This window comes from Thermobia domestica, chromosome 6 (assembly GCF_964235325.1).
Source record: "Thermobia domestica chromosome 6, izTheDome1.hap1.1, whole genome shotgun sequence".
NCBI classification, from domain to species: domain Eukaryota; kingdom Metazoa; phylum Arthropoda; class Insecta; order Zygentoma; family Lepismatidae; genus Thermobia; species Thermobia domestica.
Window position 1 is genome coordinate 266,335,131 of NC_137459.1, and position 16,366 is coordinate 266,351,496.

A 16,366-nucleotide genomic window follows, 5' to 3' on the forward strand; every position below is an offset into this window, starting at 1 on the left:
TATTTCCAATATTATTTGTTCTATGTCTTGTTTCGTATTTATTTCCTTCTTAGTAATTTCTTCTATTTTTTCCGCCTTATTTCTCTTATGGTGGTATGTCAGTGCTCTTTGTCGTGCACATAAATGTAGTGGCTTCATTCCCAATATTGCATATAGTGTCATATGGGGTGTTGTTCCAAATGCGCTCGTCATTCTCAGCATCAAGTTTCTCTGCGGGCGATTTATTTTCTCCAATAATTTCTTATTTTCCCTTAAGCGGAACTCCCATATGCTTGACGCGTAGCACATTGTGGCGTTTAAAATTGCTTCCTGATATAGTTTCAACGTTTTTATCGGAATTTTGTATTTATTTGTAGCCAGGGTTGCTAATTTGTTAATTATCTTTTGGCCTTTGTCTGTAGTATACTGTATATGTGAGTTGAAGTTTAGCTTATCTATTAACACCCCTAGGTATTTAAATTCTGCTACTCGATCAATTTTTTCTACTCCAATTTTTAATAGTGGATTCACGTATTATATTTTATTGTACTTCATGCATTATATTTTATTGTTTATTAATAATAATTTTCTTGTACTTTCAGATATTGGTGAAAAAATAAAGGATAATAATGCCTGATTTTATACTAAGGCATCAGGCAAAAAATGAGCCCCACACCCAGCTTTTGGGAAGTGATAATAACGAAAATGAGGAGAGATCTAAAGAGGAGAGAGACTATAAAAGTGTTAAGGCAGTTGCGTCTGCCAGTAAAACCGTAAGAAACGGCAAAGGCAGGGGTAGTGGAGGAGTTAAAAAAAGATAGGGACAGTGGGAATCACGTTAATCCATTCATGCGCGTCACTAATTAGATGACGAGGCATTTGGCTATATCTGCTTTATTAAGCCTTCCCTGAATAAGGTCAGGTCCCTTGAAATTGCATTAAATTCAATACATTTTTTTAAAGATAATTACATGCATGCAATAACATAATATCTAAATACAAAAGTAAAATGTCAAATTAATGACAAAGTCAATAGCATACAAATGTTTAAATTATATATTGAACCACCATAGTCCAAATGCGCATTGGCTATTTCTATGCTGTTCCTTACAGCAATAAGACTAATAGTCTTTAGTATTTTTTCCTTCCAATATTCAGGTTTGACAATTCTTTCTTAGTAAGTGCAGTTAGGGCCCCACGTGCTCCTATTACAATAGGCACCACTTTGACCTTATTTACCTTGAGTTGATTTTTGACTACCTCTTTATTTTCCTGTACTTATTCGTATTTTCTTTAATAGCCAAATCTTCGAAATTTTTTGTTCAAATCTTACTGTAATATCAATAATTTTGGCTTCATCATTTCTTTCTGCAACTAAGTCTGGTTTATATACTTCATTTTTACTATTAATTTCTGGTTCTAGGGCTTAGAGTTATCCAAGGGCTTAGGATCGACTGACTCGTGTGCAACGGCTGTTCACACGAAACCCTTCTCCACATCAGTCCTCCAGGGCCTCGCTGGAGTATTTGCTACTACCACCAAGATCTACACCGACGGCGGCTCCAGGCAGGCTCAAGCCCAGACCCTTCTGCGCACACCGCCGCGACCATCCTACTCGTTACTGATTCATTCGGTGCGATATGCAGCCTCCACTGCAGTAACGGCCGAGTATATGCACGAAGCTTGAGCGCCATCCATTTTCAGGGCTAGTTGCTTCGACAGGTGAGTTGTTACACACTCCTTAGCGGATTCCGACTTCCATGGCCACCGTCCTGCTGTCTTAAGCAACCAACACATTTCATGGTTTCAAAATAAGCTCCGATTTAGGCGCCTTAACTCAGCGTTTGGTTCATCCCACAGCGCAAGTTCTGCTTACCAAAAGTGGCCCACTAGGTACTCCGATCCTGAACCTCTGCTTCACTCTCAAGCAAGCAGAGTGTATCACCCATTTAAAGTTTGAGAATAGGTTGAGGTCGTTTCGGCCCCAAGGCCTCTAATCATTCGCTTTACCGGATGAGACTCGTTCGACATTAGTTCAAATGAGCACCAGCTATCCTGAGGGAAACTTCGGAGGGAACCAGCTACTAGATGGTTCGATTAGTCTTTCGCCTTTATACCTAGCTCCTACGATCGATTTGCACGTCAGAATCGCTACGGACCTCCACCAGGGTTTCTCCTGACTTCGTCCTGGCCGGGCATAGTTCACCATCTTTCGGGTCCCAACATGTACTCTCTAGGTGCGCCTCATCTCGCAATGAGAACGAGACGCCCCGGGAATGCGGGAGAAGCCGTGTTAGGCAACAGAGGCCGTTTCAACCCTTCCAAAGGAAAGGCCTCCATCTTCCCTTAGTCTCTATACAGAGACCTTTACTTTCATTACGCCTCTGGCTTTAGTAATTCCCAATGACTCACGCACATGTTAGACTCCTTGGTCCGTGTTTCAAGACGGGTCGGATGGTCCATTAAACAGTACACGCCACAAACAGGAGATACGCCCGGTTCATAGAGTCAGCACCAACAGCATCGGACTACTAAAGTCTGGGACTAAGCCCGACGGCTAGCAAATCCAACACTTGTACAGACATGAAGGCGTTAAACGCGGGCAACTCCGTATTGTCATACCGTCGAACGCCAGCCGGGACACCAGGGGTTTGTAAGGGCAACGGGGACCCAGACAAGCTCCTCCCCGGGCCGTAGCCCGGCATCCAACGAGTTGTGACGTCTCGAAAGACAGAAATGCGAGGGCCTATGTAGAGTCAGCTGCCTCTCCCAGGAGTCCCAACCCCCGAAGGAGTAAAATATCAACCTGAAAGTGCGGTCTACACAGATCTCTCTGAAGCTCTAATCCGGGGTTTCAGGTACCACCCGTTTACCCCCGAACGGTTTCACGTACTCTTGAACTCTCTCTTCAAAGTTCTTTTCAACTTTCCCTCACGGTACTTGTTCGCTATCGGTCTCGTGGTCATATTTAGCCTTAGATGGAGTTTACCACCCACTTATGGCTGCACTTTCAAGCAACCCGACTCTGAGGAGAGGTCTTCCCGAGAACTGAAACGGTCGCACGGGCCTGGCACCCTCTATGGGCAGTGGCTCCATTCAAGAGAGACTTAGACACGCCTCAAGAACTCGGGAGAATCGACCCTCCCTAACACCACATTTCTCAACAGCCAACGACTGCGAGATTCGGTGCTGGGCTCTTCCCTGTTCGCTCGCCGTTACTAAGGGAATCCTTGTTAGTTTCTTGTCCTCCGCTTATTAATATGCTCAAATTAAGCGGGTAATCTCACCTAATCTGAGGTCGAGCGCCAAAAGCACAGCGCGCCTCAAGGCTCGCGCACAACAGGACATTTCAATTTACAAGATGTAGACCGCCAAGGTAAGTCAGGGGTCACCCCCTGACCCCTTGCCGGGCACCTCGTACTGAAGCTTATCCAGGAATAGAGGAAAATTGAAATACCAAGACTCAGAGGCCCAATTACCTTGTTCGCCAGCCAGCCTTGCGCCGGCCCAGACTAGAGAATTGCATAGACACAAGACAGCCTCGTTCCCATCGAAAGGGGTTTGGCAAGGATGAAATCCAATAACCAAGTTCCCCAATTCACTTAGGAACTTTCGTCGAGACAAAAACTGCCTCAACAGGCGGATGTAAACCACCAGCCTTTGCTGCCCATTTAAGACGACCGCTGTCGCGGAAGCCCAAGAACACACAGTTTCCATTCCCCGGACCCATGGTCACAAGAGGTTAACAACAAGAAAGTCAAGCCTTGCGCGAGACCCCTTGCCAGGCCCCTTGCACATGGCCACAGCATCACTACCGACGTAGCGAGAGGCCGTGGGGTCATCCGAAAAACTTCCTCCGCCAGGATAAAGTTACCGACCCTCAGACAGGTGTGACCCAGAAGAGATCCTCGGTCGCAATGTGCGTTCGAAATGTCGATGTTCGTGTGTCCTGCAGTTCACACTCTTTCGCGCAGCTAGCTGCGTTCTTCATCGACCCACGAGCCAAGTGATCCACCGTTCAGGGTTGTAAAAATTCTACAACAGCATTTCACGTATGCCGTGCAAGACATTAAAGTTCGTTTAACTTACCGCATCGGGGGCCGCACTGCCTCCTGTTTGGCCCCGTCAGCTGCGGTCACTCACCACAAAGCTGGGCGTTTTCATTCGAAAGCCTTTCCCTGCATCACAAGGAATAATCTTAGGCTGCCCATGAGTTTCTAGCCAAAAATCATGGCTACCAGTTTTTCATTGAAGGCCATCTTGAACAGAAAAGGATACTGGCCTACAAAGCAGCGAATTCTAGCTCTAGTCGCCCGACCCGAGCGTATTAAAGGCTTCTTGTGCTACTAACGTGTAAGCCTTGCTCCTCAGAGGCTTTTCAAGACTTCTCCTACAAAGCAGTCTCAGCCTACTCGAGTCCTTGGAGGACAAGCTTCCCTACTACCCCAGCACCCGACATCCGACACAAGCATTTTAAACGCTCCTGCTCCGATGGAATAAGTCTTACTCTCTGAGACTCTTTTCAAGACTTCTTTTCAAATGGAGTAAGCTTACTTGAGCCCTTGGACGTCGGAACTGGGTTATCATGTCACTGACTGAGCATTTAAGACTCCTGCTCCGATGGAACAAGTCTTACTCTCTTTGAGTCTTTTCAAGACTTCTTTTCCACCGAAATAAGTCTACTCCAATCCTTTGATGACACACGGCCTGTGTCAACAGGTAGCCTACGCTACCCTCGCCGATGACAGTGGCTCCCGTTCTTGCTGCTCGCTTCCCAACTATAGGAAAGACACGGCTCACCTTTCTCTCCTTCGCCTGTCAAGATCAGTGGCTCCCGTTCAACGGTGTCAATCTAACTGATACGACACACTAATAAGAAACTTTTGACATCAACCACCGCAGTGGTGATGAATTGATAATGATCCTTCCGCAGGTTCACATACGGAAACCTTGTTACGACTTTTACTTCCTCCAAATGATCAAGTTTGGCCATCTTTCCGACACGTCGGTACCACCGCAAGACGGAGGTGCCGGGTATCAGTCTGAAGGCCTCACTAAATCATTCAATCGGTAGTAGCGACAGGCGGTGTGTACAAAGGGCAGGGACGTAATCAACGCAAGCTTATGACTTGCGCTTTCTGGGAATTCCTCGTTTATGGGACATAATTGCAAGTCCCAATCCCTAGCACGAAGGAGGTTCAGCGGGTTACCCGGACCTTTCGGTCAGGGAAGACACGTTGATTCCTTCAGGTGGCGCGCGTGCGGCCCAGAACATCTAAGGGCATCACAGACCTGTAATTGCCCAATCTCATGCTGCTAGAGGCAGCCTGTCCCTCTAAGAAGACATGAACGTTGGAAGGAAAGATTCCAACGCCTAGTTAGCAGGCTAGTCTCTCGTTCGTTATCGGAATTAACCAGACAAATCACTCCACCAACTAAGAACGGCCATGCACCACCACCCACTGAATCAAGAAAGAGCTCTCAATCTGTCAATCCTTCCAGTGTCCGGGCCTTTTGAGGTTTCCCGTTTTAAGTCAAATTAAGCCGCAGGCCTTACTCCTGGTGGTGCCCTTCCTTCAATTCTTTTGAATATTTATAAATTAATCCTTCTAATATTTTTATTTTTAATTTAATTTTTTTGTATAAAATTATTTATTATTTATATGGCTATCTAAGTAGGTTATATATAATTATTATCTCTTGGCAGTCTCTATTGGACTTTTTCCTCTTAGTTGGGAGTCGTTTTGTAATGTTTGCTATATTTGAATACGTCATTTTTATTCTTTATATAAGATATACGATGGCTGAAGGAGGAGCAGAAGGTTCTGAAATTGGGGGGAGTTCACAATATTTAGAAGGAAAAACAGGAATATTTTCTTTCCCTATGGTGGAATTTAGCTGTTTAAAGCATCCACAGCTTATTTTTCAAATAAAAGGAAACTCTATAACCATTTAGAAGAACATCACGTTGGGGATTTTTTGTTAGAATGTTATGTAAGGGACGGTTTGACAAAACTCACTCAGCGGATTGTCATACACCCAAGTGTACGGGCCCTAAACAGGAATACGAGTATAAATGCCCATGGTGTCCATCCTCTTTTCAAAAGCTGGGAGGGTTAGCTACTCATCGTGCCAAGGCGCACCGGCAGGAGTGGAACGAGATCAAATTGGAAAAAAAGTAGGAAAAAAGTTAGAAAGAAGAGCAACAAAAATGGACAGAGTCAGATACACAAAAATTTAAAAATATTTTGGAAAAGAATAAGGATAAGGCAGACATTAACGAAATATTGTATGGGTCTTTTCCTAGCAAAACGTTAGCAGAAATTAGGAATAAAAAATGTCAGATGTTAAAAAAAACGAAAGTTACAGTAGAGAAGGCCTTGGCCGAGCTAACCCCTATAGAAATAAATATAGATGAAGGAGATGTGATGGGTAATGAGAGAGATGATGGAATGGATAAAAATAATGGGGTAGATGTTAATGAGGTTAAAAATGTGGAAGTAGAATTATTAAAGAATATGATTTTGGAAGAATTAACGGGATTGGGAGTTGAGGGTCAACAGGGTGATGTGATAGACTTGTTAAAAGGTTAATTGGGGAAATAATGAAAAATACAGAAATGTTGTTGAAAAAAAGGGAAGAACAGACAAGAAATATGAGTAAGGAAGAATATAGTTCTTTGTTAGAAGAGGTAAAGTGTAAAGTTAAAGAGTATAGGGATGAAAATTTAAGGCTAAAGGAAATGATTGGTAATAACTCAGATAAAATCATAGCCGAAAAGGATTGGAACAAAGAATTAGAGGAAATTAATGAAAATTTAAATCAAGAATTAGGGAAGGTCCAACAAGAGTTAGAATGTTTAAAATTAAGAGAACAAAAGTTAAGGGCGCTCAATTATAAATTAGAGGAGCAAGTAATGGAGTCTGAGTTGAAGGTTAAGCAGAAGTATCATGAGAAAGTTGGGGAGTTGGAAAAAACAATTGTAAAGTATGAAAAAGAATTGGTGGAATTGAGGGAAAGTATAGTAGGAATGGAGCGAGTTATTAAGGAAAATGAGGTAAAACTGAAGGAATTGGGAAAAAAGGAGGTAATGGTGGGTATGGAAATTAATACTGAAATAGTATTGGCAATGGATAGAGAAATTATTCATAGACAGGAACAGGAAAATGTATTTGAGAGAATAGTACAAGAGGTAGTTGATGAAAGATTGGTTGATCAATTGGAGGGAGCTGAATTTAGGGGAGGAATGGTAGAATATATGGAGAGTCTGTATTAAGATGGAATGAAAGAGATGGAAAAAAGGATGGATTTTACATTAAATGAGATGTTGATAGAGGGTTGTTCCAACATTAGTAAAGTCTATGAAGAAGTGAAAGGGATGTTAGGTTGTAGTAAAGACAAAGAAAAGGTAAAAGAGAAGGTTATGAAACGAAAGAACGGTAAGGATGGTGAAAGGAAAAGATATGCCAACTTTCAAAAATTATATGAAAAGAACCCAGAAAAATTAGGAACATTATTGGTTGAAGATCGGAACTTGGATGATTTGGAGGTGGATATTTATCCCGATGATGAAAGTATTAGAAATTTTTGTAGTGAACTATGGGGGAAAGCAAATGAAGTGAAAATAAATATTGTGGGAGAAATGGTAGATTAAAACAGTAAAAAGGAATTGATGCGCCCAATAACATATAAAGAGGTATCAGAGAGAATTAGAAAAATTAAGAATGGAACTTCCCCGGGAGTTGATCTAATAGTAAAAAAGGATATTAATAATAGTAAATGTTTCTATTTTCTGTGTTAATTGTTTAATATTATATTATTAAAGGGTTGCACGCCACGAAGTTGGAGTAATAATAAAACTATATTGATACCGAAAGTAGGTAAGGATCCGCATGATGTAGGTAACTGGAGGCCTATTACAATTGCTTCGTTAATATGTCGTGTTTTCACTCGTATTACTGACAGTAGGTTAAATAAGGTTATACCAATTCATACTGCGCAAAAAGGATTTAGGATTGGAAACTGTACTTTAACAAATTGTTTTATATTAGATTATATTGTTAAAAAAGGGAAGAAAAGTACCCCTTTGTATGGATGTGTAGTTGATATTACTAAAGCGTTTGATATGGTATCCCAAAACTTGATAATTGATTGTTTGCTAGGTAGAGGTATTCCTTTGATGTATTGCAGTATGATCAAAAGCTTGTATAGTAATAACTCTACACATTTTGTTAAAACAGAGGTAAACTTACCAGTGGAAAGGGGAGTTAGGCAGGGTGACCCACTCAGTCCGTTGTTATTTAATATTATCATGGATGAGATTGTAAGTCGGGTTTTTAGTACTGGGTGGGGTTATAAGCATGAAAATATAACACTGCCACTTTTAGCCTATGCAGATGATGTGGTTTTGTTTGCTAATTCTAAAGAGGACCTCCAGAAGCTTATAAAATATTTTGTAGAGGTATTGAATATGATGGGAATGAGTATGTCATATAATAAGTGTTACACTATTAATGTGTATCCTTTTGGGAGATCGTTTGTATCGGAGGATCCGAAATTAGAAATAAATGGAGAAATCTTAAAGGATAATTATGAAGATTTGTGAACCTTTTAGGTATTTGGGGTGTAACTATACTCTAAATAAGGGAATAGAAAACTCATATCATGTATCGGAATTAGAACAAATTTTTGTTAGAATATCGAAGTTACCGTTGAAACCACGTCAAAAAATATCACTTGCTCAAACATATGTGATACCAATTTTTTTTTATATATATATTTGGATTGCAAGTTTTGTAAGTGGTAGTTTTTTGGAAGAAATAAATACAATGATAAGGAAGTATTTAAAAAACTGGCTTCATCTCCACCCAGCTATGGTTAAAGATTTTTTCTATGTAAAAAAAAGAGATGGTGGACTCGGTTTCCCCAATTTAATTGGTATTATTGGTTTTGCTCAACTTAAATTCATTTTTTTCGTTGAAAAGAAATATGGGAGATCCTGTGTTGATAAACCTTTGTAAGGGTAAATACCTGGAAGATATTGAGTTTAAACTCTCTTCGAAATTAAAGGTTAAAGATAATTGTAGCTTAAAAGAATTAAATAAGAAAAAAATTGAATTGAAAGACGAATATTTTGAAAGTTAGGCCAATAAAGAGAGTATGGGGAAAGGAATCCGCCTGTTTAGGAATGACCCTGTATGCAATAGATTTTTGTTTGATGATGATCTGTTTCCGGATAACAGGTTTATTGATATTATTAAAATGAGATCAAATACTTATGGTACAAAAGTAGCATTGGCCAGAGTTGATTCTCAAATTAATAAGGAGAGTAGAAGTTGCAAAGCGGAATTAGAAACAATGGGTCATATTTTAGGTAAATGTGTTTACATGCAAATTACAGGATCGCCAGACACGATCAGGTAGTGCTCATAGTTGCCGACTATTCGTTCATAATTGCCGACCAAGGCCTCACAGTTGCCGTCAAAACGCTCATAGTTGCCGACTTTTCGTTAATAATTGCGGACAAAGGGCTCATAGTTGCCTACATAATGGTTCGTGCTCATCTTCAAAATACTCACAGTTGCCTTCAGAATGTTCACACGTACTTTCAAAATGCTCACACTCGCTTCCATGATGCTCATAGTTGCCGACTTTTCATTCATAATGCTGATAGTGTAAGTTAAATGGTTCATGGTTGCTGTCAAAAGTCTCACAGTTGCGATCAGATTCTTCTCACAAGCCGTCAGAATGCTCACATTAAAAAAAATAATAATGTGCTCATAGTTGCCGACTATTCGTTCATAATTGCCGACCAACGCCTCACAGTTGCCGTCAAAACGCTCACAGTTGCCGACTTTTCGTTCATAATTGCGGACAAAGGGCTCATATTTGCCTACATAATCGTTCGTGCTCATCTCCAAAATACTCACAGTTGCCTTCAGAATATTCACATGTACTTTCAAAATGCTCACACTCGCTTACACGATGCTCATAGTTGCCGACTTTTCATTCATAATATCTAACATACTGCTGATAGTGTAAGTTAAATGGTTCATTTTTGCTGTTAAAAGTATTACAGTTCCCGTCAGATTCCTCACAAGCCGTCGGAATGCTCACATTTATGAAAAAAAAGTGCTCATAGTTTCCGACCATTCGTTCATAATTGCCGACCAAGGCCTCACTGTTGCCGTCAAAACACTCATAATTGCGGACTTTTCGTTCATAATTGTGAATATAGGGCTCACAGTTGAAAAGATAATTTTTCACGCTTATCTTCAAAATACTCGCTGTTGGCTTCCGAATGTTCACACGTGCTTTCAAAGTGCTCACACTAGCTCTCATGATGCTCATAGTTGCCGACTTTTTGTTCATAATTGCCGACCCAGTGCTCACAGTTGCCGTCAAAATGCTCAAAGTTGCCGACTTTTTCTTCATAATTGCGGACACAGGGCTCATAGTTGAAAACGTAATTTCTCATGTTTATCTTCAAAATACTCGCAGTTGGCTTCAGAATGTTCACACGTGCTTTCAAAGTGCTCACACTCGTGTTCACGATGCTCATAGTTGCCGACTTTTCGTTCATGATTGCGGACATAGATCTCACAGTTGCCGTCAGATGGTTCACGCTACACCGGTACGTTGTATATTTTTATATGTTTTGGGCAATGAGTATTTCTTTATATGTACTAACATAGGTTAATTTCGAAGAAGAAGTTAGTTAAAAATATACAATTATCAAATATACAAAAAAGATATTCATATGTCATAAAATAATGAGGTTGTCAATATCTAGTTGGCAGGCAACCAGATAAATAATTTGTATATATATAAATAAAAAATGGAGAGAAACCACGTAATGGTAACATTGCTATTTTAATGTGGCTCGTATGTATTACAAGAAAATAAGGAACCAAGGCTACAGCGAATTGTATTTTATCGTTGTAACACTAGCCGTCAAACTACTCACACTTGCCGTCAAAATTCTTATACATGTCCTCAAAATTTATATAATTACTAAATGTGGTAAGAAAAAAAAGCAACGAAGGCTTTACGTATACGACGCCTTTCACACCCGCAAATTATGGGGCACTTCCTGTAGAGTTATAATGCCCATATTTGACGAAACTGTAGCCTTTCGGGAGTAAGTCACAGGAAAATTTCCAAAAGTGAATATTTTGAATGTTTAGTTGTTCTAAGAGGGCGATGAAAATATTTCCCATGTTATGTACATGGACGGTTTTGCGGACCTATAATCTGAAATTTTAGGTACTTTTAATAAAACTTGGAAATTCCGTATGCTTGTACGTTTTTGTTAGTAGTAATTACGTAGTTCGATAAGTATATATATATACATATTTCCAAGTTTAGAGTGGTTTTATGCGGAACTCAAAAAATTTCCCATGTTATTTCTATGAAACACCTTTGACATCCCAAAATTATTGGGCACTTCCTGTAGGGCTACAATGACTAATTTCGACATGATTGTAGATTGTGGGGACTAACCGACAGGAAGATTGCCAAAAGTGAATATTTTTAACTTTTAAGAGGTCTAAAGAGGAAATGAAGAAATTCCCCATGTTATATAAATGGGTCTTTATTTGGACTTGTAACCTCAAAGTTCAGTTACTTGTAATTGGAACACTAAAGTTGAAAATTTTTACTTTGTACTGATTTACTTAGGTAACGCTAATGAAAACGTACAAGAATACCGAATTTCTCGTTTGAGTGGTTTTATTGGGACTTGAAAAGTCTTTCTCATGTCATTTATATGGGACGTCTTCTGCACGCCAAAATGTTCGGTTAATTGTGGCAGGATTGGAATGATGAAATTTAGCATGATTGTAGGCTTTCGAGACTAAGCTACAGCAAAATTGCCAAAAGTGAATATTTTTAATGTTTAAGGGGTCTACAGGGGGATGAAGAAATCCCCATGTTATTTAAATAGGCGTTTTCTTGGGATCCAAAATCTTATCTTTTAGTTAGTTGAAATAGTAAAGTAAACTTGAAATTCCTTAGAATTTTGAGAATAAGAGGTGCAAGGCCGAAATACCTTCAAAAGGAGGGGCTTTGTCGGCGAAGCCACAAGCTAACCAAAATAAACTTGAGTTTGTCTTTTACCGAAGGTTTGAAAAGTTTTCGACGAAGAGAGGTGTAGCTGTGCACGAAGATGTGTTGACATTGTGCGGAAAAGTGGAAAGAAGAAAAATAGTGATAAGCGAAAAAAAAAAACATAAATTTTATTTAATCATATACTTTACTCTTTCAATGGGTGAACAATAATAGAGCATGAAAGTAAATTAGAGTAAATTTATATTTCGCTCATACTTGAGGTCATTTATGAATGTTAGAATTGAAAATAAATGTTAGAAAGACAAAAGCCATGGTGATTGGAACGAAGGGGTCTGTGTCAAATATAAAAGTAGGAGGGGGGGAAATAGAACAAGTGAATAGTTTTCGATACCTGGGTAGTGTTCTTAGTAATGACATGAAATGCGAACGTGAAATAAAAGCAAGGATAGGAATGGCGAAAGAAGCCTTTAAAAGAAAGAAAAGTCTGTTTTGTGGGACCTTGAACAAAGAGTTGTGAAAAAGACTCATAAAATGCTTCGTGTGGAGTGTTGTGCTGTATGGGGCGGAAACGTGGACATTGCGTAACGGTTACGAAAATCGACTGGAAGCCTTCGAAATGTGGGTGTGGATCAGAATGGAAAGAGTTAGTTGGGTCGAGCGGAAAACGAATGAGAGAGTGTTAGAAATGGTGGGTGAGAAAAGAACACTTTTAGATATTATTAGGAAGAGGAAGAGAAACTGGTTGGGACATTGCCTAAGAAGAGATTGTATCATGAGGGACGTCCTAGAGGGTATGGTGGCGGGAAAGAGAGGGAGGGGGCGAAAGAGACTACAATTAATGGTTGATATTAAAACAGAAAGATCATACGCGAAGACGAAAAGGTTAGCGGAGGATCGTGGAGCATGGAAGTTTCTCAGCTGCGGCAAGTGACCTGCCAATAAAGGCAGAATACCTATGATGATGATGATGATGATGATGATGATGTCATTTTTATTCGAAACTAAGATTTTGCACTACTGTAAGGAAACTATTCAAAACTGAGAAGTGCAATTTCTACAAGAAGTGTACCTGGATATTGTGCGTTCGAGTACCTGTAAGGAATTATTGTATCTGCACTTTTCTAAAAGAAAAGATACTCTAAATTGTTGTAGAAAGTTGAAAATTTGACGGCATGAGAAGGTTCACACTAGCCGTCAAAATCCTCACACTTGCCGTCAAAACGATCATAGTTGCCGACTTTTCGTTCAAAATTGCGGATATAGGGCTCATAGTTGAAAACATAATTTTTCATGCTTATCTTCAAAATACTCGCAGTTGGCTTCAGAATGTTCACACGTGCTTTCAAAGTGCTCACACTCGCGTTCGCGATGCTCATAGTTGCCGACTTTTCGTTCATAACTGCGGACATAGGGCTCACAGTTGCCGTCAAATGGTTCACGCTACACCGGTACGTTGTATATTTTTATATGTTTTGGGCAATGAGTATTTCTTTATATGTACTAACCCAGGTTACTTTCGAAGAAGAAGTTAGTTAAAAATATACAATTATCAAATATACAAAAAAGATATTCATATGTCATAAAATAATGAGGTTGTCAATATCTAGTTGGCAGGTAACCAGATAAATAGTTTATATATATTTAATATATATATATATATATATATATATATATATATATATATATATATATATATATATATATATATATATATATATATAAAAATGGAGAGAAACCACGTAATGGAAACATTGTTATTTTAATGTGGCTCGTATGTATTATAAGAAAATAAGGAACCAAGGCTACAGCGAATTGTATTTTATCGTTGTAACACTAGCCGTCAAACTGCTCACACTTGCCGTCAAATTTCTTATACATGTCCTCAAAATTTATATAATTACTAAATGTGGTAAGAAAAAAAAAAGCAACGAAGTCTTTACGTATACGACGCCTTTCACACCCACAAATTATGGGGCACTTCGTGTAGAGTTATAATGGCCATATTTGACGAAACTGTAGCCTTTCGGGAGTAAGTCACAGGAAAATTTCCAAAAGTGAATGTTTTGAATGTTTAGTTGTTCTAAAGGGGCGATGAAGATATTTCCCATGTTATTTAAATGGACGGTTTTGCGGACCTATAATCTGAAATTTTAGGTACTTTTAATAAAACTTTGAAATTCCGTATGCTTGTACGTTTTCGTAACTCTTACCTAGTTGGATAAGTAATATATATATATATATATATATATATATATATATATATATATATATATATATATATATATATATATATATATATATATATTTATCCCGATACCGATGGAACGACCATAGATTGGCGATTTGCATTCCATCAGGCGACCTGGTCGATCAGGCGACACTATATGGTCGTCCAGTGGGAAACTGTGTTAGACGGTCTCCTCTCACCACCACTAGTGCGTAGAAATCAACTTTGAAAATTGACGTTGGTGGTCCCAACGGTGCTGAGATAACTTTTTCTTGTATAACTGTAGTTCAGGGTTTCATCGGCAGGTGCGCGACAGTCGTGAGCGTATAGCTTGTCGAGCGTATAGTTCTATATACATCAAGGCGCGTTGGACCACCGGAAGTTCTCATTTCGCAGTTGGCAGCTGTGCTCACCATTGGCTCGTGCATGCATTTTGTTCTGTTTGCAGATTTATCGCGGTGTCGGAAGCTAGAAGAAACAACATGAATGAAGGAATCAAACAATGATTAAAAAATAACTGAAAAAAAAACTGACAGAATATTTTATATAGTAATATACAAGACGATAAGAAAAAGTTACAATGTTTTTTAGCTTGTACATAGAATACATGTGACTATCTACAAATAATTATTATAATACGTTGTTTCAACTATTATCATACATATTAATCGTGTGGGATGTCAAATACTTTTACAAGCAGTGTTGGGCGTCTTTGGACCACTTTCACATAATAAAAGCCGCAAGTTACTGGCAGAAGTTTAAAAATGTTTTATATCCATTTACAAGAAAATTGTCAATCGTTTTATACTAGTTCCCTTAAACCTCGGATCTGTTTCCAGCAGAGCCATAGCAAGAAGGGGTCGCGCGGGGCGGTCGTCCCAGGCGCTGATGGCTAGAAAGCGCCGAACGAGCAAAAAGAAAGAAAAAGTGCTAGAAATGATTAAAAAAGTATTGACGCCCTATTAAATCAATGTTGTTGTCGGTTTTGATACAATTTGATACAACTGTAACACTCCGACTTTGATAAAATTTGGCAGTTAGATACCACGCATAAAATACACGAATACGTGTTTTATTCTTTTATAATTTTCTGTGGAGGAGAAACAATTATTGAGGACCAAAGCCCATATCCAATATTTCGGAAGTTGACGCCCGAACGCAGTATGAAGTGGACCGAAGTGAATGATATTGTACCTAGTAGATGTAAAATGAGGGAATACTTGTTTCGTATTTTCCTGAAACAAAGAAATAAACGGGTGGGGCAAAGACCCTTCCAAATATTTGATTACGAAATATGAAAAGTGCTAATGAGTATACTTTCGAAGTGCCTAAATTACATAGAGAACGCAACGAAAGGATGTTAAGAAACGATACACAAAAATAAGCTAACCCGTGTTTTGTAGTTTGTGCGGGAAAACTGTGTGGATGCCAATGTCCTCTCCTAAAAAAAGTACATAATAAAGCAGAAGCGCAGGAAGGAGTGGACCGAAGGGAATGAAATTATACATAGATCTTGTATATGTAAAATAAGGCAATACGTGTTTCGCAAGTAGCTAGGGGGTGCTAACTTCAGTCTTTGAATTTGAACTTTTGAGGGGAGAAACACGAAACACTCGAAATTCACTGTATTGATTCCTACTTTTAGGACATCTATCTATTGCTAAAATTTCACTGTTTTCACACTAGTTTTTTTTTTCTACATATAGCGTATTTTATAGCATTTCGGGGTGCGCCTTTAACCCTTACAGTGTTTTTCCCATAAATAAAAGCACGTGCCGATTTATTTGCTGTTTACTGTTCGATATGCAAATTTGAAACAAATCAGTACGGGAAACTTGGGAAACACGAATTGCTTTATTTTACATATACAATATCTACATACAATTTCATTCGCTTCGGTCCACTTCTTCTTGCGCTTCTGCTGTAATATTTACTTTCTTCGGAGGTGCCTTGTCCCAACACTATTTTTCCGCAGAAACTAAAAACACGTGTTTGCTTTTTTTTTTTTGCCTATTGTCCTTACACAAAGTGTTGTAGTAATTCTCATTATCATTTAGGCACTTCTAATATATACTTATTCGCACTTTTGAT

General features: G+C 39.1%; 1 non-coding gene and 2 pseudogenes across 1 annotated transcript; all 3 read right to left on the reverse strand.

Moving 5' to 3' along the window:
- The window catches only part of LOC145688667 (large subunit ribosomal RNA), a 6,061-nt pseudogene extending 2,781 nt beyond the window's left edge, over positions 1 to 3,280 (reverse strand).
- A 573-nt stretch (positions 3,281 to 3,853) lies between these two features.
- On the reverse strand, positions 3,854 to 4,005 carry LOC145688743 (5.8S ribosomal RNA). Its single transcript, XR_014131974.1, has one exon. It is a non-coding gene; the product is annotated as a 5.8S ribosomal RNA (ribosomal RNA).
- Positions 4,006 to 4,895: 890 nt separating this feature from the next.
- On the reverse strand, positions 4,896 to 5,636 carry LOC145688624 (small subunit ribosomal RNA; annotated as a pseudogene).
- Between the last annotated feature and the right edge of the window lie 10,730 nt (positions 5,637 to 16,366).